The following is a 27,079-nucleotide window of genomic DNA, read 5'->3' as shown; positions in this document are numbered from 1 at the left end:
GTGCATAATTTTAAGCACATAAGTAATCACATCCTGCTTCAGCAAAGCACTTAAGCCTGTGGTCAAGTCACATTGGCTTCAGTGGGACTTAAGCACAGGGGTGGAATTATTTATGAGCTTAAAGTTAAGCACATGCTTAAGGGTGGGATTTTCAAAAGCTCTCAGAATTGACCTCTCTCTTTCACTTCAATGGGAGCAGAGTTAGGTCAGTACTGAGTGCTTTTGAAAATTCTGCCTCAAATGCTTTGCTGAATTAAGGCCTTTGTTTCTTTTTTTGTTCCATCCCTTTTTCTCTCTTTAACTCACTTTCACTTCTCTGACACTTCTCACACACCCTGTTTCCTACTAACCTTTCCTCTTTTGCTCAGCTTCCTATTAACCTTTCCTCACTGACTATCCCCTGCCTTTCTTCCCTTTGTGACTGTCTCTACACTTTTTTCAGTTAGTGCCTTTTTCACTGGTTGCCTAAATCTAACTGCCATATAACCTTTTGATTTCAACTCTGCCTCTTCTGCTGAAGAAACACAAGCCAAAAATGTTCAGCTACAGCAGAATAGTGAGGAAAAGAATATCAATGCATGTGTAGTCTGTAAGAGGGTGAAGCAGGACATAAAAGATATAAAAAGTTATTTCACATAACAGAATTAAATGCTAGTTCTATGTAGTAACAGGAATTTCTGATGGTTGTTTAATATCCATTGTCTTCTTAAAAAGTTAGCGCACATTGAAAATATTTCATTGAATGAATGTGTATCACTGAACCTTTTTTTAGGTCTGGGGAGAGGCTAAGTGGGAGTGGAAGAGAAGCAGGAAGTTACAGAGAAAGTGGTGAAGTGCAGTGCATTCTATAGGCCTGTCGCCTGTTAACTGCAGTCTTGGTGAATATCAAAAAAAGGTAATCTGAACTGCACTTCTGTTATTTTGCACCTTCATGAAGGGACATATAATTAGGGCCCTGTATACTCTGTGGCACAGAAGGACCAAATTCTGTGGAAACAATCCTGAAGGCTCTGGATTAATGTATTCTATCAGTATGTAATACCTTTCATTCTAATCCCCCTGTCATACCACAAACACACACATGGGTGGCTCATCATTGAAAACACTAATTGACGTAAAATTGATTGATGAGTATTTTTTTACAATTATTTTTGAGGATGGATTTTTTTGCTAGGGTTTTCAGATGGCCCAGTTCCAATCCTAGGCATTGATTCCCATGATATTTTCTTAGCAGCCTGGTTTAGAACCACCTTCTTTCCATCTCTGTCAGAGAAGAAGGGTTTGTGGCCGGCTTCAATGTCTCATTTACCTGGCTCCCTAGGCCTTGGCTGCTGTGCTGTTCTCTACTCTATAAGCTCACCAAGCTATACTTTTGGCTCTCTCCACTCACTGAACTGCAAACTGGACTTCAGCTCTTAGACACACTCTGCTGCCTAGCTCCATGGAACAGTGTAGGAAGCATGCACTATAGTCCACTTAATCTCCTCTTTTAGGGAAAGATGGAGAGCAAAAGGTAACTGAAGGCAGCAGGGCAACGAGACAGATCACAAAATTTTGGGTGGCTGTCTGCAGCAATAGACCAAATTCCATGCCATCTTGGGAAAATGCCAAATTCTGTGGGTGCAGAATCATAGAATCCAAGGGGCCCTGACTGCAAGGAATAGGGCACATCACACCTCTTAGAGCTATTGTTTCAGGTTCTTTGCAGATTCAGGCAGGAAACATTGCATCAGTTTACATTCATTTGATGTTTTGGAAGCTGTCTCTACAACCATAGCAATTAGAAATAAGGCCAAGATTTCACCCATAGTTTTTTTTAAATGAAAGTTTAGATTCTGCAGCACAATTCTGCAGAAAGGGGTGAATTCCTCAGCCATGGAATCACAGAATGCTCAGGGCTCTGCATATAACATGTTACTGAATTAAAAAAATACTCCTCAATATCACAGTGATTGGTCTCAAATTTATAGGAGCCAAACTGCCTTAAACCCAGGACACTGGATTTGTTGGGATTGTGAAAGTGGGCACACATTTTATCTGCTTCATTGCTCACTCACAGGAGAGATGGTAGGGGATAGAAAACTTTGATAACTTTGGACTCTGATCTCTGTAGAACACAGGATTCTTGTCAGTTTAATTTTTTTGTCTGCTCACAAGAATAGAGCCAGCAGAGGAACAGATAGATAGTATGGTATCTGTGATTCCAACAGAATTGTGATTATATTATGAATGCATTTATATTTGCTTCTAGTTTGTGAACTGGTTTCTTAAGTCTTGTAGCTTTTGTTTTTGAGAACTAGTTCTCTATTAGTAGTTACTTCTGTATCTGTGTGCATGTTTAAAAAGAGGAGACACCTTTCCCTCTGCAAGTTTCTAGGAGTGTCAAATTTGAAGGCTAGACTCATGATGGCTATTGACAGTGTCCCTTGTCCATTACAAACCTGTTTTTAAAGAGTTTGTAGTTTATATATATATGAACATGATCACTGTTGATGTTTCCCTGAATGGACTCAACCTAGAAGTGTTCGTTAAAAAAAAACCCTGAATGTAAGTTCTGTGTGAACAGGGAATGAGATATGTTTATTTGTTTAAAATGACTTTTTGCACTTGTATCTTAAACATCTTTGATTTAAAAGCTTAGTTTTAGCAAATAATCAACAATACTTTGTTTTCATAAGAATTTTTGTTTAAAAGGCCAACAAATTTAACTTTAAAAAGTGGCTAGTGCTAAACTGATTTTCATGATAATTTTTTATTACATATTTTCTAAGGCCCTGATCTTGGAAGCTGCTTGACACAGTCACACCCCTGCGCCAGCATGCAGCCCATTGACTTCTTTGGGACTCCGGACTGGCTCAGGAATCTGCCTGCATAGTTCAGCTTCCAGGCTCAGAACCTAAATAGGTATTTGCACAATAATCCAAAGAAACAAGAGTCATTAATGATTAAAAAATGTGTTAAAATATGTCAAAATATATATTTGTACCATATAACAGTAAAAGCTTCCTGGATGTTAATGAATATTATATCAGTTAATGTACATATCCTTAAGATTTTTTTCAAACCCATGTTTAAAAAAAAGAGAATTAAATAAAAAACAAATACTAAAACTGACATGCAAATGAAAAAAAATCATAAATACTACATTTAAACAGGCTGTGAGAAGACTCAAGAGCACATTAATAATTAAATGTTTTTATCTCCCTACCAATTTTTGCAGGTGTGTGAAGGAGCTTTCATTATTGTAATTTCTACATAAGCCCAGATCCTGCAGTTGACTCTGTGTGGGTAGGACTCTATTGAAGTCAATGAGGCTCCACACTGGGGACGGGTTCTACCTGTGAGAAGTCAGTTGCATGGTCGGGGCCCTAGTGTGACGCCTCAGGGTGCATTCTGGAGCCTGCTTACCAAGATAATGTAAGTCTTGTTTTTTTCCCCCAGATTTGTTTTCTTTTATGTGTCAAAGAGTATGAAATAAGAGTACTAAAAATTAAAATATTTTGCTTAGAGTAGTTTTAACATTTTGCTAAAAAAAGGTGTGACTTTGGGGTTAATTACATTTATACATACCTTTCTAATTATGTTTTCTTGGCAGTACTTTAGGTAAATTATATATTACTTTTGTCAAAACATGTCCTTCTCAATGGCACTAAGATTTTGTGGATATTGAGTCACAAGATCAGAAAATTTTACTCTAAGTACACTGAAATTGTTGAATTTTCCAGTAGTTATTAATATGTCAATCTTAAAAAAGGACTATGGGTAAAAATGTGAATTGGGAAATTTGAGTTATGTATCCAAGAAATCCTCATTTAGCTTAGGGTTAGAAAACATACAGCATATCTACCAGGGGTCTCATTATTCTCTGGATAATTTTATCATTTAAAGGGGGGTACAGTAGTATTGCTTCTAGAAATGGAAATGTGAATTTGTTTCTCTTTTCACTTTTCATAAATTTTAAATCTGTTTCTCCTTCTAGACACACACACTCTCTCTCAATCTTTCTGAAATTTAGAGAAAATTCTGTAAAAACTGATTACACTAGTATTTGTGTAACTACGGTATCAAAATTTATAATGTACTTATTTTCTGTTGGTTTGCATACATGGATGTTAATAAATGTGCACTTGCACTATGTATCTATGTGAAAGTTGGTTTAAGTAAACTAAACTAATCTGGAATTCTGATTGAATTCCATCAGATATGCTGATTAAACTGTAAAGTCCTTGGAGCAGGAATTGTATCTTTTATTGTGTCCATCACACTCTTAGTGCTTAAATAATAATAATACTTACAATGTCATATGCCACTGTGTTCACATAGAGTGATTACAAATGCCTTTACCTGGATTGCGGAGGAAGTGCTCTCCCTGCAATTGTGCGAACAATCACTACCAAGACTCCTGCTTTTATGTTTAAATGAGCAGAAACTCTCTGTGGGTGTTCTCCATGTGCAACTGTGGTGATATTGTAACATTGCACATCTATACTGATATTCTTTATTTCCCTTCTGCTATCAGACAGCCAGCAGAATGTTTTGAAAGAGGTCCCATTCAATCAGCGAAGGGATAGAAAGTGACAGAGTATGGGAATCAGAAGTGTAATGGAGTATACTGGCCCTTTAAACTTAGAGGAAGGCCAGAAAACCCTGTTCCAGAAACATTGGAATAAACAAAGTCTCAGGAAATGGCAGGAGCTGGAAGAGAGGAAGTGGTTCTGAGGAATTAGTAGTTGGATGGGGGTGAGAAACCCAGGACACTGTCCCTTTAAGGGCTCAGGAGCAGGAGCTCTGTTGTGTAGGATGGGGCAGGGTCCCCTCTTTCCCAGCCAATTGCGAGGAGCTCTCTGAAGGAGAGCAGTATATGTGCTGCCTTCTCCATAGGAACTGGGGAAATGCTGACAGGAGAAGAAAGCCAAATCCAGAAGGCTGAGCTTCCACTAGAGTGGGCCAGGAGTGGCAGCTTTGTGAAGAGCAGACTGGGGAAGGAGAAGAACTCCGTGTGTGGTAGAAGAGCCTGAGCTAAGTGTGAACTTTTGGGTTGTGGTAATGGATTTTATTTTGAGGACCTTGAGGACTGTTTTGAACTGTCTCTATTATTTAACCAACCCCAGATAGGAAGGGGGTGTTAGCCGTGAGAAAGACTGTAGAAATCTTAAGGGGCCATGAAGGGGGAAACCAGAAGCAGGCCATGGCAGAGCCTCTGCTGGCCACAAGGGGGCAATCAGGAGTTGGCTGCCCTAGTACAAGAAGGTTCTGTATTATTTGTGAATGATGGCAAAGAAGGGGAGGAAGGTCTAAAGAAAGTGTATGTGAAAGCAACACAAGTTCTCCCCCCACAAAGAACAGAGAAGCAGGGAATAGGTATGTGACAGGAGCAGTAATGGGGAAGTGAGAGTGAGTTGAAGAAAGGGAGCCAGAGAAAAAGGAAGAAATCAAGAGAACCAGAAGAAAGTAAAAGTAGAAATACTGGTAAAAGAAAGAAAAACAGATGGTACAATCACCAGAAAGGATAAATTATCTCCTAGTTACTAGTAGCGGGCACTACCTTACAGTGCCACCATAGTCACATGTTGCAGTTGGGCACTGATGTGATGTACCATTGGGTGCTCCTTAAGGTGGCAGACACAGTTGTTACTAGCAGGATGCACAAAGTTACACACTCCACACCACTTTGGGCAGTGTTGTGTTAGATGCACAAAAGATAGTCATATACAGAGTTTGGAAAATCAACTTGCCCTGGGCAAATGGCAGGTTTACCTGAGCAAGTGAGGGCATCTACACCACTAATTTCTGCAGAATCAAAATTTTCATTTAAAAATAAATTAAGTGTATAGCCCTTATTGTTACAAAGATAACCTTTCCAACATGAACCAAATGTGAACTGTAGTGTCACCTTCCTGAGTCTGCAGGCAGTTTTAGTGCCTCTGCTTCTGCTTGTAGATTTGTCAAACAGTAGCAGTATTAGTGAAAGTCTAATCAGTTTCACATTCCTATTCAGAAACCTGTAGGCAATGGTGAAACTGCCAGAAATTTCAGTTTGCTGCTGCTGTCTTGGAACATTGTGAGCAGCAGCAGAAGCAGGCACTGAAGTTATTTACAGGGGAAGAGGACCTGAAAATGGAGGCTGGGAATGGGGATCTCTTCCCTCAGCCTTTCAAAGCAACCAGATGACTTGGGGAGGGATAGAGTAGTGGAGACCTAAATACCCTGGTAGCAGCCAGAATGTTCTAGCGGGTGAGAGAGGAGATAGAATGTTTTTTATCCTTTTCAGCAGTTATGTGGGGGTGGACTTCACACTTATAAGATGCCTACTAACTAGCTACTAGTATAAAAGATAAAGAGTCTCCAAACATAGTCCAGGAACAGCATTCTAGTAGAAATCTCAGTACCTTGTTTTCCTAGCAGCTGATGGCAGAGGAGCTGGCATTCTTACCAGGACGTTGCCCCTAAACTTCAGGGGTGGAGTCCCAACACTCTTATCTTTCATATCTACCTCTTGACTAGTAGGTTTAGTTTTCTGACCGTCAGGTGTCTGGTAAGTTTTTCTAGCCCTGACCACCAAGGAGTCAAGAGATAAAACATCTCAGCTCCACTTGCTGAAATCATTTATCAGGCTTGTGAATGTATATTAGAGTTCATGTTGCCAGACAATAGATTTTAAATAAATGATATATTAAAAAAAAATAATGTTGTCATTATTAACATACATGAATTGTCTATACAAGTACTAACAGATCTTAATAATAACCAGCACCTGTTCTCTTTAAAAGACCAATTTGTGTTTGGTCATCCTCTTATCATTATCTGTATATTTATTTTGTTCAGATTCCACAAATGGTAATCATGCATTAAAAACTATTTGATGCTTATGTAAGGCTGTCTGTAATTTTTTCTGTGGGAAAGATTTCCAATACTTTATTTCTACATGCCATTAATGTTGGGAAATCTTCCTTTTCCAAAACAATGTATCACACATCTATGTGTTAGTAGTAATTTGAGTTATTCGTGTTATCAAATATATTAAGGAATGATGACTATATTATGGATGTTATTATAAGTGATATTAATTGTTGTTTACCTTTACAAAAATCTCTTTTCTTGGAATCTTAGATTAGAGTCTAGCACATAATATGGAGTTTAAGCAAATTCCTGAAAACAAAGTTTGATAAAATGTAAACAATGGCAATTTTAAAGAAGGTTAAAAAAATTGGGAAGTTAGCACATTCCCTTTCTCTCTAAACATTCTTGTTTTATATTTCTTATTTGTGTATTTTTATGCACATAAGGGGAAAATGAACATTTGTACATGTTTTCATATTGAAAAATATTGTTTTTGTGTTGAAAAATCTGTTATCTGCTCTTTTGCAGTTTTCCAAGCTGTGCACTTCATATTTTTCTTCAGCTTTTTCAATATAACTTTTTTCATTTTCTCTCTTACAGTGATAGGTTTCCTACCTCTATTCTTTAGCAACAGAAAGCCTCGTGGTTTTTTGTCATTTCCATATTCCTCCTACATGCTAACCTTTCCTGTTTAGGATCTAATTCAGCAAAACATTTAAGAATGTGCTTAATTTTAAGCACATGCTTAAGTCCCATTGATGTCAAAGTTGAACACGTATGTTCAGCATGTTATGTCCTTTCCTGAAATTGAGCCTTAATAGGGTTAATCCTTTATTTATTTATTTTTAGTAAATATTTATCATTTTCTATTCTTCCATCAAAAAAATCTTCTAGTCCAGCATATTTCCTGGAGCTAAAAGGTGTATCCTCATTTTTTCTCCTCATATAGCTATATTTATATATGTCAGATGTTGGCAGATAGGCATTTAGCAACTCAAAACTTTTGGGTTATTTTTTTTCAAACATGCTTTTCTTGAAAATAAGATATTATTTTGTTTCTTACGTTAGAGCTGAGCTCTTCTTGCCTAGGATGACATATTTTTTCTCATTTCCTCTCTTTACATATTATACAGCATACCTTAAAGTATGTGATAATTTGTTTTCTTTGTGATAAAGTATGTTGTACTTTGTGATCTGGTTGCCTTGTTAAATAGACAAAGAGTATCTTTTTTAGGCTCCCATCCTTTAGAGAATCCACACAAGTAGAATAATCGTCTTACACGGATCCCTTTGTAGGATTGGAGGCTTGTGTTATATATCAGTTTATCTTTTTTCTTTTTTCTTTATGTTTGTAAACTTATATGGATGACTAAAGTCAGATACCCAATTACATGACTTCTTTAATAAAACACAGCAGTACATTTTCCATTTTCTGCTTACAGTCTGTAAACTTTTGTGGGCAACTGTTTCTGCCATTCCTTTTCTGGAATAACTTAAAGCTGTAAGTTGTATATCCAGCATTAGTCTCTAAAAATTGAATCTACTGTTATTGCTTGTCAGATGTCATGTTAACCTTAAAAGCAGCAAAGAGTCCTGTGGCACCTTATAGACTAACAGACGTATTGGAGCATGAGCTTTCGTGGGTGAATACTCACTTCGTCGGATGCATGAATTTGTCCAGGAATAAGAGAATATTAACATTAAAAATAATAATTCAGTGGTCTTTGAGTAACGTGTAAAAAAGAGGACTTTGTAAAGATGCTTCCTTTTTGCAACAAAATACAGTATGAAATATCCCAGGTCTGATTACAAATCCTAGCTGGACTATACATAACCAAATATAATTGTAGAAGGATATAATTAGAGTTAACTTACCTTTCAATACTGGAAAAACAACTTTATGCAAATTTCATCAACAAACTGTAAAAAAAAAAGGAGGGGGGAGAATTAAAAAGGATAAAACATTAAGATAGTAAAAAATAACTTAATCTGTCACCCTTCTAGTTTACATGCTTGGTTCAATTACAAACAGTATGTTATTTTAAATGGATTTGATGATAAGTAACAAATTAAATATTCAGGGTAAACTACATACTCTTTTTAATGTATGCAACAAACAGATCTTTCTGTGGAAACTGCAAATAGAACAATGTTCTTTTTCCTTATAAGCTAAAGTGCTTAAACTTGCTTATTTTTAAACCTAGAAATACAGGCCCAGATTCTTTTCTTCTGTTTCATCCACTGCACTGTTCAGGAATCTGGTTCTAACTGGTCAACTCAGAATTTTTCTGGTGTAGCTCAGGAGCCCCCAGGTGATGTAAAATGGAGTATTTAATTCCTGTGCTAACTACCCCCAACACACACTGACATACGGATGCAAAATGGGTGGGATAGAGCACATCATCATTATGCCAGTTCACAATTGGCTTATTGTTTTCTCAAGGCCATAGCCAGTTGGCGTAAAGTAGAGCAATCCCTAAGCTGTGTTAATATATGCTGAAGGGGCAGAGCTGGTGCAGATGCACTACAAGAACCAAGAGGGTGTAATTTGCTGTTTGACAGTCCACTTCCCCAGCACTGAGCAGATTCAGTGGACAGGAGAGTCTGGGCAGCAATCCGTAAAGATACACAGTCAAAGCTAGTAGTCCTAAAAATTGACCTGACCATTCTCCTTGTGTTACATTGAAGGACTTGACCCTAGGGATACAGGTATGTATGTTTTCCCCATCTAATAGTTCATATCATATGAGAAATGAAACCAAAGCAGACGTGACTTACAGTGATTCTTATTAGACAGAGTTTGCATATGATTTCTTATAAATAGTGCATGTTGTTTTACTCTTCTTGTCGTATTAGAAAGTTACACACTTGCTCTTTTTTTCTCCTGTTTTTATAAGGCTGTAATTCTTAAGGTTACATAAAGTCTTCAGTGTAAAACCATTGTCCAGGTAGTCCAATATTTAGGTTTTGAATATATCTTTTAAAATACATTGGAACTGACAGGATTGTCCTGTTTTAATTTGATATGTAAACCAGGCTGATTGAACATACTTTTTTCTCAGTAAGGATCATTGTGTATGTATGACACACTGGTCTGCCTTCGGGGTGGGGCAGAGTTCTTCTGTCAACCTGGAGGTATGTACATTGCGGCTTAGGTCGTTTTAATTAACTTTTCACATCCTTGAGTAATGTAGCTAGGTTGACCTAAGTTTTAGGTGTAGACCAAGCCTCTCAGGGATTGTGCCTCAGGAGGCATAAGTGCCTCTCAGATTTCCTTGGCTGACATATAGTAGCTCTGACAGCGCCATAGAGCGCCAGCCAGTGCTAGATGGTGGGACTATTGCCTTGCTTCCTTCCCATCCCCCTTTGGGTGATTTGCACTGCAAGGGTTGCTAGTATCTTCAACCCCTTTTACCCCAAGTGCAGTGACTGCTTTTGTGTCTGGCTCTTGTGGAGGAGTTGCAAAGCTGGAGAGAGGAGCTTCCTTGCACATTTGCCCTCCACCACCTGAACCCATACTGGGGATATACACAATCTGGCCCTTTTAAAACCCCAGGGGAAAAAATTCCTGAGTTTCATTATATTTAATTTACAAGTGTCCAACAATATTTAATTCAAAGATTCTCAGAGAGCATATTTATTTGTGTATTCTTCTACAATATTTTTTATCTATTGTATATAATAAGAATTCATGAACTCTTGGTGTACAGCTCTGTAACAGGGTCCAGGCCCCCCCCCGGGCCCACTTGCTGCCCCCAATCAGGCTCAGAGAGGCTTCAGGGTTGTGCAACACCCATGTCTTTATGTACTTAACTTCATCCCACCACCAGTATCTATCTATGTACAAGTTTTACAGGATTACTCTCCTCCTTTCCAGGCAGAGCCAGCCTTCTGCTAGGAGCCCTCCAGTTCCCTCCCTGGCTGCCCTTCTGCCTTCTGGCTCCCTCCCTACCTTTATAGCCCTTGGCTTGTCAGGCCAGCAGATGTTTCCAATCCTCAGGCCAGCATCAGGCCTTTTCCATCAGCCCCAATCTGCTTCCCCTGATTGGAGCTGACTGGGCAGGGGCTAATTAGGTGCTTTAAAAAAAGGAGAACATATTTTCATAGATTTATACTTTCCAAGGCCAGAAGGGACTATTGTGATCATCTAATCGGATTTCTGTTTAACACAGGCCATAGAACTTCCCTAAAATAATTAATAGAACATGTCTTTTAGAAGCAGCAAAAAGAGTCCTGTGGCACCTTATAGACTAACAGACGTATTGGAGCATGAGCTTTTGTGGGTGAATACCCACTTCATCGGATGCATCTGACGAAGTGGGTATTCACCCACGAAAGCTCATGCTCCAATACGTCTGTTAGTCTATAAGGTGCCACAGGACTCTTTGCTGCTTTTACAGATCCAGACTAACACGGCTACCCCTCGGATACATGTCTTTCAGAAAAACTTCTAATCTTGATGAAAAAATTGCCAGTGATGGAAGAACTGCCACAACCCTTGGTAAATTGTTTCAATTGTTAATTAGCCTCACTGTTAAAAAAATTATGGTTTATTTCCAGTCTGAGTTTGTCTAGCTTCAACTTCCAGCCATTGGATCATATTATACCTTTCTCCAATAGACTGGAAAAGCCCATTATAAAATATTTGTTTCCCTTGTAGGCTCTTATGGATTGTAATGAGGTCACCCTTTAATCGTCTTTGATTAAGCTAAATAAATTGAGCTCCTTGAGTCTACCGCTATAAGGCATGTTTTCTAATCTTTTAATCATTCTTGTGCTTCTTCTCTGAACCCTCTCCAGTTTATCAACATCCTTCTTGAATTGTGGACACCAGAACTAGACACACTATTCCAGCAGTGTTCTCACCAGTGCCAAATACAGAGGAAAAATAAACTCTCTTTTAACGTTACAGAATATAGAAACCCAACAATGACAAGCTTAGGTTTGTCTTGCTGTAAATATATTTAATATTATGCAACAAATAATTCATCATTTCAGACTTACTGGTTTCTTACTATTTAGTACCTTTCCGCTGACTAGGATAAACTTGTTTTGGCTCACTGAACACTCCTGTGTACTTTAGCATGGTTAACACAAGTAATGTACAATAATACAAACTGCATAGAATTAGATGCAAATAAATGCAGTACATTTTCTCTGCTCAGAATACAATAGCTACAAATATGCTATTATTCAAATTATTTGTTTTAAGTCAAACATTTTGATGTTGATCAGCAAATACCTACTGAACTGCAAGTAATTCATTACATTTAGATTAAAAATTATTCAGTTAGTGATATGACCTTGTGAGGCTTACTTTTCCATAGTACAGCTATGGAAGCATCATGACAGAACAATTACCCCTTCACTTTCATTTTGTGGAATACCCAATGTATTCATTTACTGCCTTATTGTTGAGAATAAATGTAGATAATTAAAAACTTGCAATTTAGAAGAGAAATTATTATAACACACTCAAGGGATAATAACTAGTTTAACTTACTTTTTCTTAAGCTCTACATTTATTCCTCCCTCAGGCATCCAGGACAGGCTCTTCCACCTCTTTTTTTTTTGGCCTCAGGAGAAAACATCTATCCAACCACCAAAATATATATACCAGGATCAACATTTAGTTGAAGGACTAAAGTGCAATTTAGAATACTCAAATACTAGTGGCACACATGCATGCTGAGTTTGTGCTTAAAACTCAAAGACTTTATATATACTCAAAAATATCCACTTGCGCAATATCTCATTTATTTAAATGAAACATTTTAATTTAACTTTTAAAAATAAACTATGCCAGCAGTCTGCTAGTCCTAATTTGAGATGATCAGGCTCAAAAACCTTTTAGAAAATGTGACTTTGAGTTTTGTGAAACATAAGTGTCTGAGAAACAAATTTTAGAGGGTTTTTTACTACAGTTTTACATAGATTCCAAAACAGCCACATAGATTTTCTTAATTTTTTTCTACAGTCAATTAAATTCTAGGGTAATGTTTTGTACAAATTTCAGCCTAAGGGAAATATTCATAACAAAGTTAAAATAATATTTTAAAAGTAGTGGGGAAGGGAGTATTGAGGTATGGGGGGGTTGTATTGTAGAAAGAATAAAACAATCTTAATTATAATGGCACAAACACAACCACTAAAATCATGAAACCTCTGTTCTGAAACAGCATTTAGCATGATATTAGATTTTAGAATAGAGCTCTCATTCCTGTACTCAAGAATTACTGTCTGTAGTTTGTTAGCATTTTTCTTGCAGTGATTATTACGTGCCCTGGCATATTTGCCACTGTCTCTATTTTCTATTTATTTTCTCTGTTTCACCTCTGTTCTTTTCTGAATTTTTTTCATCATCTTGTTTTGCTGCTTTCCCCTTTTCTCTGAGCTTTAGCTATCCTCTTCCTTGAAGCCTATCTTTAGCATACTTGACTACTTGGAGGGTTACATGTCTGCCTCTCCTCCCAGGTTGAGAGGCATAATTTCTGATTTGGAAGGTGGAAGATCTTTTTCTTTGATGTTGATATCAGTATTTTCTGTGAGAACTGCTCGTTTGAAGAGAGAGAGCAGAATGTGATACTCTAATGAATTTTATGTCCATTGAATCACTAAGAGACTGGGGGACATGGATCAGCATTCACGTTACACTCCCGGTCAGTACCCTGTGCAAGGCGGGAAAGCTAATGATCCAACCAGCTGACCAAATTTGGTGATGAATCCTGGTCACATGCCACCAGAGGCACATTGCGCATATGCTAAGAAGATTAAGAGACTTAATTCTTCTGCACAGAAGTATAATGCATTGCTTGCCTAACCAGCTTGTAATTCAGAAGCTTTTATAGAATTATAAAACCTAATGTGAAGAGAATACAAAATCCATTAAAAATGTCATAGTACTTTAAATGTAACAAAATATGTGATATAGCATTAGTCCTCATTCTAGAAATGATAGTAAAAGAACTTTTTGATCAGATTTTCTGAAGTGGATATTTTATATCTTGTTACCCAACCCCAACGTTCTTTAGACAATTTGAATTATTTGGTGGTGTCCTATCACAGTGACAGGCATCTTAAAAATCTAAGAAAGAATTTGCACAAGTAAAGTTCAGAACTTTTCTGTTATACATACACATTTTGGATATGAAAAATGTTGCCATTAAGGGTGGCCTTCTCATGTCTAAAGTAACAGCATGTAATATTGACTTCTTAGAAAATTGGAGGTATGGCTGAGAATTTCATTTATGCTGGCTGCAAATTATTAACACTGTAATAATAGCAGGCCAGCATATGGTACTGGTACCCATTAAAAAAGCAGTTGCTTTGACACTCTGACTGACTAAGAAAATAGCATTACTCTTGAGAAATGGGAAGCAGCAGAGCCTTAGAATATCTCTTTAAATCAGCAACTAGTGTGGCAATTTCTTATAATTCTTCATTAAAATTAGTCACAGTTGATCCATTCCACCATGGTTAACAACACATATGGAAATTATCTAAAGGGAGAGAAATATAGGGTTGAAAGACTGCATCTTTTGTTAGGACTATATGGACAATATCCTCAACAAGTTTAAATTGACACAATTCCAGTGAAGTCACCAGCTAAAGATTTGGCCCTAATTTTTTTCTTATTTATACAGGACAAGATTCTGTCACCCATATTGATGCTGAGTAGTGCCTTACTTGATGAGTAGTCCCATTGACATTTCAGTGGAATTACTCACTAAGATACTAGTCAGTATGAATAGGGTAGCAGAATCGCTCCTCTAATTTTTACAGAATAGTAAGCAAGTAGAGAAAAATAATTAAATGAATTAATGTATGTAAAGAAGCCTTGGTTTACAGGCAGTATAATACAACTGAGTAATGAACATATTTAAAATATAAATTATGATTTTGACCAATAATAAAAACTCTTTAATCTCAAAAATTAAAAAAGCATTTGCAGATTTAAAATAATGTGCATTTTACTTACTTAAGTACAGCTGTCTTATCTGACTTCAGCTGACCATTTTATTGTGAATGGTTATATTTGCAATAAAATTATTAAATAGGGAGTCTGAATGTCTATCTCCTTCATAAATGAAGAGGAAGAGAAGAGGGGGTGGGGAGTATAGTTGGAAAATATTTAACAAACCAGGAATGATTCATCATCAACTGATGGATGAATGTAAACATGGGGGGGGGGGGATTTGCAAAAGAAAAAATTAAGTTAAATGAATATTACATAGGTACATTGAGATGACTGAGAATACACTGTCCCTAAAAGCTGGAACAACCTATGGGAAATAATCAAGAAACAATAGAGGTTTCTATTCATAAACAGTTTTGTTTTAGGGCCTGATCCTGAGAAATGCTGAGCAGCCCCAATTCCGATTGGATGATCTTTGATTGCATTAGAGACATAGTTGGACAAGACATTACTACAATATAATTATAAAAGGATACATTTCTAGATAAGGAAGCTCAGCTGAGGGCAAAGTAATTTGTAAAAACAAATATACACAAGTACTGAAATTCACATAGGTGGCATATAACACTTTCACAGGTCAAAATGAAGGATGCATAAACTATGAGGGATTTAGGCTGTAGGCATGTAATATGCTACTTAATCTGAGATTAGGAAAAAAGTATTTATGGATCTGATACTAAGTCTGTGAAAATTTAAAAATAATTAAAAGAGGTATTTTAAGTGTTTAGTTCCTGTTGGTGACTCCCGAAGACCTCATTTCCCATTAACATCAGCACCTGGTAAAATCAACCCCTAGATAGCTATGTAGAGAGAAGCAAGGTCAAGAAAGATATTGGAGTAATAACACATAGCAAACTAAATATATCATAGTGTGTCTGAGGGGAGAAGCCATTCCTACACTATATATAGGAAACATAAAACTAGGGAGTCAATGAGTTAACGGTGTTACTGTACATCATTTTGGTGTAACTGGAGCTAGAATAGTGCATACACCTTTGGTTCCCACAGTGAGTGATAAACAGATAGTTTTAAAAAAAAGAGAAAATGCAACATCAAAAAAATGTTGAAATAGCGCCCCTGAAAAGTTGCTAAATCTATCTCATCTACAAAAGAGATGAATTAGGATGAACATGATTATTCTTCAAATTCAGTATAAATATATATAAAGGAAGGAAAAAATTATTCACAACTTTAGAATATTATAGATCAAGAAGTAGCCTGAAGTCAAGGAAGGAAGAGTCAAGGCCAGATATTAGGAGACAGTTCTCAATAGTAAAAACAACTGCATAGTTGGAAGTGGTAAAGCCACCATCATGGCAGATATTCAAGAATAAGGAAGATAAGACATTAAGGAGAATAAGAGGTAGGTGTGAGTAGTTCTACAAAAATGCTAGGGCTCTGACTGGATGAGCTAAGTAGCCTTTTCTGGGCTGTATCTTGCCATCTACCATATGTGCAACTCAATAGGGAACAAAACAGTACTACAGTATGGTGCTATGATGATCTGACTTTGATTAGTTCTGGCATCAGAAGATGTATGTCACTGCAAACAATAGCAATTATAAAATGCATCAGAAAATGTAGGATTATATCAGTGGTACAAGAAATTAGAATTTTATACATATAAATAAAGAGAAAAAAGAAGTATTCTTGTCAATGACTGTAATATTACTTATTTAGCCAAAGAGTATTAAAATAAATACATTTTATTTGGTGGGTATTTAAGTGGGTATTCATGATAAAATTCTGATATTATGACCTCTCATAAACATAGATTCAGAAAATAAGACAGTTAACTAAAGAGTATATACGTTTTTTGCTTCTCTCTCAGAATACTGGTCTGATTAATCTAAACCTGCTTGAAAATGTTTGTACTGTGTAGTTCCTGTTTTCAGGAAAACCAGTCAGATTTAGAACTACAGGGAAAGTGATCCTGAAAAAAATGGGACGAGCTATGGAAGATCATGTAAATACTTAAAACTAGTTGCTAGTATAAGAAGCAGAACTTTGTATTAGAAAATCCTTCATCCTAGAAAACTCTAAAACTACATCCCCAGCAAATCAGATTAGTGAAGATTTCAATTTGGAAATTGTATTTCTGCATCTTCTAACCATCTTCTAAGGAATATATCTTCTCTTGTATATAGGAATAAAGGAAAGTTAAACTGCTTGAGGCAGTAGGCAGCCATCAATGGAAAAGTTTAATTCTGGAAAAAAACAGAACTATGTGCCTGATCCAGTGCTCACTGAAGTCTGTAGAAAGATTTCTGTTGACTTAATAGGCATTGGATCATGCCCTGTATAAGTTAATAAGAAAGACAGGTCTCTCTGTTAATCAGTCTTCTGACAGTATAGCTTGAATTTTAAGAAACACAACACAGTATGAAGGAGAAGATTGCACTGAGGTACCATGGGTTTGGGTGCTTTATAGATAAATAGAATAGATTAACTAGAAGAACTACTTACTAACTTTTAGGAATACATTATTAAACTAACCTGTGCATAACCTGTATTTATGAATATTAAAAAGCAAAACCTAACTGCAGAAACCACATTTTAGAAAACATTTCCATATGTGATTGTGGGTATGGCTTGTTGGTCTATGCAAATAAAGTATGGCAAAGAAGCAAAAAATCTAAGCTAGATGTGGTCATAAGCCCATGCCCAGCAAGGTGGATAAAATGCAGAGACTGGAGACTTAGGCAAGGTTCATGTGTTTGCCATCCTGATTTATGTTTTAGTGGACTGAGCAATGAAGGCCTCAAATGACTTGACCAGATACTTAAGATAAATGAATGTCAAAGCCACATTTGCTTATGTTTATTTGAGGTTTTTAAAATTTTTGCAGTAAATAATTTGGAGATTCTTGAGAGAAACTATCTTTGGGTAAGAGAACATGTAAGAATAAAAGAGACTTCTGTGAAGACAGGACTCTGGAAATAAAATGTCAAGAAACACTGCCACTGGAACATTTGGTGCAATATTTTGGCCTCCTTTGTTCATAGCTTTGTATATAGTGTGGAATACTGCAGCCCTTACTCTGACAAAACTATTGAAAAGTATGTTCAATTTGGTACATAGTTATTAGTTTGTGGTTAAATAAAATATAATTATCTGACAAGACTCTGGAGTGTGTTCTGATCTTTTCTTACATTTTGTTGTATATCTTTACTCATTCTAATATATAAACTTTTATTGATAGACAGTTCCAAACCCATGTTGAATCAGCAAAAAGCAAGTTAGAAGCATGTTGCACACTAAAGATCAATGCACACTCCAGATCAGTGGTGGGCAACCTGCGAGCCATGGGCCACACACGGCCTGTCAGGGTAATCTGCTGGCAGGCCGCCAGACAGTTTGTCCCTGCGGCCTGCGCCGCATCCCGCAGCTCCCATTAGCTGGGAACGGCGAACCGCGGCCACTGCAAGCTGTGGGCAGCCATGCAAATGTAAACTGTCTGGCAGCCCGCCAGCAGATTACCCTGACGGGCCGCAGGTTGCCCACCACTCCCCCAGATTGATAGACTGAAAAAGTCTGTGATCCCTAAACAAAACTACAGCTGGCCTATGATTATTTTTAGTTTGTGGTTAAAGATTAACAACCTATGTGTTTTATTTTTTCATGGTAAAGAAAGGTAGTTAGTAATACAAACAAAACCTAAATACAGTAAAAGTATCTATGCATCTGGTCCTATGATAAATTAATCATCAAATATAATTGGTTAGTGGTACTAAAAAAAAAGTGTAGTTCATATTTCTGTTCTAAACTTCAAGGTTTTTAATTTTGCAGCACACACAAACAATATTCAAAAATATGTGTAGTGCATTTTATCAGCATCCATGCCCATGATGTGTTTTTACCAGAATCACTCTTATACTTGAGCTGGAGCCTAAAGTATGTGACAGAAGAATATAAGAACAGGAATATTGAAGAAATGAGAATAATTTGCATAAATTTTCTATTCAAAGTATTGCTTAATACACGTCTTTTTTTATTCATTGTATGTATAAAATTCATTTTGAAGTTAGAGAACGTGAGAGAGTTGTCCAATGATTTACTACTGTGTAGAGCAGTGTGGCCTCATACACAGGGTAATAAAGTGGGACCTGGGGGATCTGGATTTATTTCTAGCTCTGTTAGTAGCCTGCTGGGTTACTTCACCTCTCTGTTCCTCAATTTCCCCATCTGTAAAGTGGGGGTAATGATACGTTCCTCATTTGTAAAGCACCTTGATATTCACTGATGAAAAGTGCTATATGAAAGTCAGTTATTATTATTCCTGTGAGAAACAGTAACAACATAAACCTGTTACTACTTCAAGTCTTATACATTAAGGACAAAGTCAATCATTAAAGTGGGTGTTTTAAATAAAAAAAAATCTTCTAAGGTATTTGTTCTTGTGCTTTTCCTACTTAAGATAGTTAAATTCCAAACAGACTGCGAAGAGCTACAAAAGAATCTCACAAAACTGGGTGACCGGGCAACAAAATGGCAGATGAAATTCAATGTTGATAAATGCAAAGTAATTCACATTGGAAAACATAATCCCAACTATCATATAAAATGATGGGAACTAAATTAGCCGTTACCACTCAAAAAAGAAATCTTGGAGTCATTGTGGATAGTTCTCTGAAAACATCCACTCAATGTGCAGTGGGAGTCAAAAAAGCAAACAGAATGTTGGGAATCATTAAGAAAGGGATAGATAATAAAACAGAAAATATCAGATTGCCTCTATGAATTCATGGTACACCCACATCTGCACATAGTATTCAAGATGTGGTCTCCCCATCTCTAAAAAGATATATTGGAATTGGAAAAGGTTCAGGAAAGAGCAACAAAAATGATTAGGCATATGGAACGGCTTCCATATGAGGAGAGATTAATAAGACTGGGACTTTTCAGCTTGGAAAAGAGATGACTAAGGGGGGATATGATAGAGGTCTATAAAATCATGACTGGTGTGGAGAAAGTAAATAAGGAAGTGTTATTTTCTCCTTCTCATAACACAAGAACTAGGGGGTCACCAAATGAAATTAATAGGCAGCAGGTTTAAAACAAACAAAATGAAGTATTTTTTTTCACATAACACACAGTCAACCTGTGGAACTCCTTGCCAGAGGATGTTGTGAAGGCCAAGGCTATAACAGACCTAGATCAGAAAAGAACTAGATAAGATCATGAAGGATAGGCCCATCAATGGCTATTAGCCAGGATGGGCAGGGATGGTGTGGCTAGCCTCTGTTTGCCAGAAGCTGGGAATGGGCGACAGGGGATGGATCATTTGATGATTACCTTTTCTGTTCATTCCCTCTGGGGCAACTGGCATTGGCCACTGTTGGAAGATAGGATACTGGACTAGATGGACATTTGATCTGATCTAGTATGACCATTCTTATGTTCTTATGATGGCAGAGGCTGTGAATATTCAAATATGGACTTTCCCTTGTGCCCATTACTTCCACCTCTTGTTAGAAAATTTTCTAAAAGGTTTTTTTTTTTTTTTTTTTTTGAGGCACATGTTTCAGAAATTTGAGCAATATGGGGAAGAATCAAAGGCCTTTTACTTACTGTCAATATCAGAGAAGAAGACTAATATTCTAAATCAATTAGTAGTTGCACTTCACATCAGGGAAGCTCTCTGTCCTGCCAACTTGATGTGTAAAAACCCAAGGACCAACTCAAATCTTGGTATCCATTTTGACAATGCAATGTGTAATCTAAGTTTATTTGGTTTTTAATTAGAGGAAGTTTATTCATCTTGTTGAGACCTAACATAGAAAAAAGTGTCTCTGGGAATGGCCTACTGACGATTTTAAAATGTCTATTACTGAAATCTGTATTGAAAAAAAATTATTCAATTTGATATATTAGATTTTGGAAGTCTATTTTATCAGTAATTGAATGCACATTATAACCAGTTTTTCCTTATTCTGCACATTGTGTGATTATACATATTAGTGTGGTTTATATAGTTAGTGTAGTTAATGTAGTGTGGTAGGTGTAGTTTGTCTTTTTATGCCCATTGGCAAATATATATATATAGACAGGGAAGAAGGGACCAAGGAAGCGATGCTCCAAAGATGGGCACACCAGAGAATTGTCTCTCACGCATCCACCATTCCCTCCTTTGGTTGTCAGGGAGGGATTCTAGGAAGAGTCATGACCTGTAGTAGAAAGGGGTCTGGGCTTCATAGAGATCACTCTACCCTGTTACCCATCCCTATGTGCACTCCACCACAGTACTTCTACCTACACAGCCATGGCCTTACTGGACCCTCTGGGGTGTACAGACATACTCCAGGAAGCCTGCTTCATCTGTTTTCTCTGGGTTAGATTGCTGTTCCCAGAGAGGCAAATCAGTTGAGCCAGTTGGTTCACCCACAGTTTCTTGAGAGGCAGAGTGAAGAGGAACATCAGCTACCAGGAGAAGAGCATTTGATTCCTGCTGCATTATCCTCATACTCCCCTGATGAGACTCCCTCACCCACATTGGCTTCAGCTGATGAGGTTTTAGATATTCAGAGACCTGATGAAATGCATGGTAGAAACCTTAGACATATCCCTGGAAGTGGTTCAGCAACACAAGTCTTGGACATTCTGCATCCTTCTACAACAGGGATACTCACCATGCCCATTAATGAAGGTCTACTGGAGCCTGCAAGAACCACCTGGCACACACCTGCATCTATCCTGTCAAAAAGCAGATAGGAAGTACTAGGTCTCTGCTAAAGATTTGAGTATTTCTGTTTGTATTCAGCACCAAGTTCTCTTGTAGTGGCAGCAGTACAGCAGAGGTCAAAGCAGCACGGGCCTCTGAATCCATACTGAGAGAAAAGCACCAAAAAAATTGGATCTCTTCAGTTGCAAGGTGTATTAATCAGCAATCTTCCAGATGAGGGTTGCTAACTATCAGGCATGCCTTCCAAAAATATGTTTTTAAAACTGAGACAGATTTTTTCAATTCATAGACAAACTTCCCAAGGAGTACCATGAGGAGTTGAAATCCAGAATGGAAGATGGACAACTGCCTGCCTGCACTTCTCTATAGGCTGCTCTGGATATGTCTGACACCACGGTCACTGCAAGAATCATGAGATCATCACCATGGCTTCAGTTCTCAAAGATCCCAGGGAAGTCCAAACAACAATCAAGGACCTCCCATTTGAAGTTAATGAATTTTTCAACAATGGGACAGGTGAATCCCCCCACTTCCTAAAGAATTTAACGACAACTGCACTTTTGAGTTTGTACATCCCAAGCCTAAGGAGGAAGCAGTTACACCAGTGGTCATCCTTTAGAAAGTTAGTCTCCACCTAGTTTTACAGTGCGCCACAGAGAACCTCCGTGTCATCAAGGAAGAGAAAGAGATCCCCCAGTAGATGACCCTCTGCCTTCTCTGGTGCCCAATAGTCCGCGGCTTCCAGCAGGCTTGCCACCAACGTTGAGTGCCTGATAGGACCAGTGGAAGATCTTTTTAGTTTATACACACACCCACACCCGCACACCCACACACACCCATTTGGCAACTGTCTTTTTTTAATTTTTGAGAAGATTGGGCTGGGATTACTTCAGATTGGTGGATCCTAGAGATTGTAAACAAGGGATATCCAATTCAGTTTCAATCCTTTCTTCCCCCACTTCTCTTTCCCCTTTCCTTTCCAGGGACCCAAGAAGCAGATTCCCTTCTACAATGGAAATCAGTGAAGGAAGTGCCCTTGGAGTTATGGGGCAGAGGCTTTTATTTGTATTACTTTCTTATCCCAAAGAAGAAAGGGGGTTGACAGCCCACCCTTGACCTTCAATGTCCTTTCAAATTCAGGATGGTGACTCTGCCCTCCAGAATCCTCTCATTAGATTCTCAGGACTGGTTCGTGGCTCTCAACATGCAAAATGCCTATTTCCTTATATTAGTCCTCCCAACTGACAGGAAATACCTCAGATTCCTGGCAGAAACATCCCTTTACTAGGGTCCTTTGATCAGGGCCCTTTGATCTTTCTGTGGCCTTGAGGGTATTCAACAAGGGTCTAGAAGTAGTGGCAGCTCTCCTAAGGAGACAAGGGATCCAGGTCTGTCCTTACTTTAATGACTGGCTGATTTGAGGAGGATCACCCCAACAGCTTATTGACTTAGTTCAGGTAATTCTAAAGTTCTTTGCCTCACTAGATCTCAAAGTGAACAGACAGGAATCCATACTGACTCCGACTCAGCTCACAGGGTTCATAGGAGCACTGTTAGATTTCATACCAGCCAAAGCTTACCTCCCACAATAACAAGTCTCATCAATCAACTTCAAGCACATCAGTGAAAACATGTTTCAAACGTCTCGGATACATGGCCTCATGCACTTAATATCACACAGCATGCCAGCCTTCACCTAGGTTCTCTGGAAAGGTGTTTGAAATCACTGTATCTACCCAGCGGACACTGCATAGACATAGTTACAGGCCCACAAGAAGTCCTCTTCTCATGACACTGGTGGTAAGGCGTTCTTTAGGTATGCAGCAGAGGACTCTTCTCCACACCTCTACCTACCAAAACTCTGGTGACAGACTGCACCGCCCAGAGATATGTGGGGGAGAGGGGCTAACCTACATTGCCTTCAAATTCAGGGCTTATGGTCCAGTCAGGAAGCTTGTTTTCCACAGAAACATTCTAGAGCTCAGGGATATCTACCTCAAATGCAAGACATTCCTGCCTCTTTGTCAGGGTCCCACAGTGCAAATGCTAACAGATGACACCAAAGCTATACATTATGTCAACAGTTGCGGGGGGCAAGATCATCCCCACACTGTCAGGAAACCATACAACTATGGAATTTATGCATTCTGAACCAAATCAGACTTGAGGTCTTCAAACCACAATTTGAGGACTTCAATAACTCAGACATAGGTTAGGGGTTTGTTATTGAAGTGGATGGGTGAGATTCTGTGGCCTGCATTGTGCAGGAGGTCAGACTAGATGCTCATAATGGTCCCTTCTGACCTTAAAGTCTATGAGTCTATGAGACTGGCGTGTCTGCATGTTCCTACCCTTCAGAATATCATGATAGATCAATTCAGCAGGCAATTCTCTGACAACCACAAGTGGTCTCTCAAAGGCTCAGTCCTACAGAAGTTCTTTTGAACACAGGGATTCCCAAAAGTAGACCTAGTTCCAGGAGACCAGAACAACCGTTAGACATTCTGTGTGACAGATATGACAGTTTCCAGCAGTGTCCTTGAAAAACTTTGTTGAATTAAGTTTAGGTATCTTTGGGGTCCATTGTACTAAATGCAAAGTTTGTGTATTATTGTGATCCAGGATTGTATGTAACCTCTCTAGGGGGAGATATGATGTAAGGCCTGGATAATCAAAGGAATATACTGAACAAAGTGGCAGACAAGAATGGACTCGTGGGACAATACATGGGAAGTGGATTTCCTAGGAAATACCTAAGGAGAGGTTAATGCAAATTCCTCACCTCTGATTATGCAAAAGTCCAGCATTTTGAAGCTATGCCCTGAGGAGATGGCCTTTGTCTGCTCATCACCTGTTACATGAGACCAACATCAAAGGCCCAAGTTATATAAAGGAAAGACTGAACTATTTATGGTTGCTCTGGTTCTGAACCTGAGACAGTTATGAACTTTGTAACCTTGGGGAAAAAAAACCTTTGTGGGTTTTGAAGGACTGACATCTACCAGAGCTTGAGGTTAGAGTTGGGGTGACTCTGGTTAGCTTTTTAGCATGCATGCAAGTTCTTTTCTTGTTTTTAATATATTTTCTCTGTAATGCTTTCACCTTTTGAATAAATGTGTTTGCTTACAAAAAAATGTGTGGCAACTTGTGACTGTTGGCAATTAGTCTCTGCATCCATGCAGAAAAGGTGTCTGATCCCTCTATATATGGATCTAGGGGAAACAATGCCCCTAAATAATTATTTTATTACAATGTAAAGGTTTGCAAAATTATCAATCATTTGTGTCTCAAAGAATATAAAATGTTAAACAACAGTTTCCAAAACCATGAGATAAAGTAAAAGTGATGGGTCCACCTGACAAAGAAGGGGAAGAGCATTTTGGGACACCAACTTGCCAGCCTAGTGACGAGGGCTTTAAGCTAGGTTCAAAAGGGGCAGGTGACAAAAGCTCAGAAGTAAGCATTAAAATGGTGACTTTGACAGAGGGCGGGAAGTCAGAGGGGGGCGAGGGGAAGGGAAATAGAAAATTACATTACCGTAGTACAAGTAACAAGAGGAAAAATGGTGAGGGAATCTGCTCAACTTCTTAGCTCTCTATACACCAATGTAAGGAAAATGGGGAATAAATAGAATGAAGTGGAAATCTGAGTACACAAGCTAAAGTATGACTTTATTGGTAGTACAGAGTCTTGGTGGGATAAAACTCATGATTGGGCTATTGATATAGAGGGGTATAACTTGTTCTGGAAGGATAGGCAAGGGAAAAAAGGGAGAGGGTGTTTGTTGCATTGTATTTCAAGAATGTATACACTTTTTCTGGGGTCAGAAAGAGGTGAGAGGCAGACCAGTTCAAAGGTTCGGGGTGAAGATAAAAGGGGGGGAAATAGGATGATGTCACAAGAAGGATCTACTATATACCACCACACCAGAAGGAGGAGGTAGATGAGGCATTTCTATAACAAATAATAAGAATATTCAAAACACAAGACTTGGTAGCAATAAGGAAAATTAAGATGATTTTTGGAAAAGTAAGATGGAAAAACACAAAATGTCCAGTAAGTTTTTGGAATGTGTTGGGGACATCACAGATGGTGGTGGAAGTAACTAGGGGGACAGCCATTTTAGACTTGAGTCTGATTAACAGGGTGGAATTGGTTATGAAACTGAAGGTGGAAGGCAACTTGGCTAAAAGTGATCATGAAATTATAGGCTTCATGATTCTGAGTAAAAGAAGGAGTGAGAGCAGCAGAAAAAGGACAATGGACTTTGATAGAGCATACTTTAACACAGAGATAGTAGATACGGTCCCCTGGCAAGAAAATCTAAGATAAAAAGGAGTTCAGGAGAGCTGGCAGTTGCTTAAAGAGATAATATTAAAGGTACAACAGCAAACTATACTGATGTGAAGGAAAGATAGGAAGAGTAGTAAGGCCAGTATGGCTCCATCAGGAGCCCTTTAATGACCTGAAAATCATAAAAGAATCCTAGAAAAAGAGGAAACATGGAAAAAGTACTAAGGATGAGTGCAGGAAACTGACACAAGCACATAGGGACAAAATCAGAATTCCTAAGGCACAAAATGAGTTACACCTACCAAGGGACATAGAAGTCATAAAAAGAGGTTCTGTAAGTACATTAGGAACAAGAGAAAGATGAAGGAAACTGTAGGTCCACGATGTAGCAAGGAAGGAGAATTAATAACAGATGATACCAAAAAGGGTGAGGTGTTTAATACCTGTTTTCCTTCAGTCTTCTCTGAAAAGGTTAATTGTGACCAGATGCTTCATACAATTAATATTAACAACAAGGGGGAAAGAACACAAGCCAGAACAGGTTAAAGAATATTTAGATAAGTTAGTTGCATTCAACTCAGCAAAGCCTGATGAAATTCATCTAAGGTACTTAAGAAACTAGCAGAAGCAATCTCAGACATTGGCACCAGAATGGAGGAGGAGGGTTAGGGGGCCATGTCCACTTTCAAAAAGTGGGAGGGCCCAGCCTGGCCCATCCACTTTTTGACCCGCACCTCCTCTACCCCTGAGGCCCTGAACCAGGCCAGCAGCTAGAGCTTGGCTGGGGAGCCAGGCAGCTGTGGAGCACCATGCTGTGGACTCTCCACCTGCCTGGGGTGGGGTGGGGGTCAAGAGCAGCCGCTGGCATATGTCCCTGAACCCACCCGCCCAGAGCAGGAGGGTCCATGGCTCCCCACAGCTGCCTGCGCGCCACGTGCGGCTCTTACATTGACCTGGCCCCGGCTAGGGGGCTGCAGACCGACCATGGTAAGAGCCACATGGGCAGCTATGGGGAGAGGCACTGTGGACCCTCCACCTGCCCTGGGCGAGGGGCCTGCAGGGCAGGGACACGGGCAAGGGCCATTCTTGACCCTCTCACCCCAGGCAGGTAGAGGGTCCTCAGCGTGGCTCCCTATAGCTGCTCACGAGGCTCTTACCATGGTCGGGCTGTGGCCAGTGATGAGCACCCAAAATCCTAATAACCGGTTCCCTACCGGGTCCTAGGCAGCACTTCAGCGTGGGCAGGGGGGTCTTCACTCGCTCTGGGTTTTCAGTGGCATTTCGGCGGC

At 38.7% G+C, this 27,079-nt stretch overlaps 2 long non-coding RNA genes across 26 annotated transcripts in view; one reads left to right on the top strand and one right to left on the bottom strand.

Annotated features, from left to right (window-relative positions):
- Positions 1-27,079, top strand: part of LOC120395799 — a 305,544-nt gene that overhangs the window by 7,501 nt on the left and 270,964 nt on the right. For 23 of the 24 annotated variants that reach the window (XR_005592807.1, XR_005592799.1, XR_005592802.1 and 20 more), the window contains 3 exons: positions 773-895; positions 2,772-2,904; positions 3,221-3,417. This is a non-coding gene — a long non-coding RNA (uncharacterized LOC120395799). The remainder of the gene's footprint in view (positions 1-772; positions 896-2,771; positions 2,905-3,220; positions 3,418-27,079) is intronic. The other variant, XR_005592844.1, reaches the window with a different exon arrangement.
- Positions 1-27,079, bottom strand: part of LOC120395790 — a 76,792-nt gene that overhangs the window by 34,039 nt on the left and 15,674 nt on the right. For both annotated transcript variants that reach the window (XR_005592792.1, XR_005592796.1), the window contains one exon: positions 8,716-8,760. This is a non-coding gene — a long non-coding RNA (uncharacterized LOC120395790). The remainder of the gene's footprint in view (positions 1-8,715; positions 8,761-27,079) is intronic.

Source organism: Mauremys reevesii, linkage group 1 (genome assembly GCF_016161935.1).
Source record: "Mauremys reevesii isolate NIE-2019 linkage group 1, ASM1616193v1, whole genome shotgun sequence".
NCBI classification, from domain to species: Eukaryota; Metazoa; Chordata; order Testudines; family Geoemydidae; genus Mauremys; species Mauremys reevesii.
The sequence above is the reverse complement of the archived record's forward strand: the minus strand, read 5'-3'. Positions and strand labels throughout refer to the sequence as shown.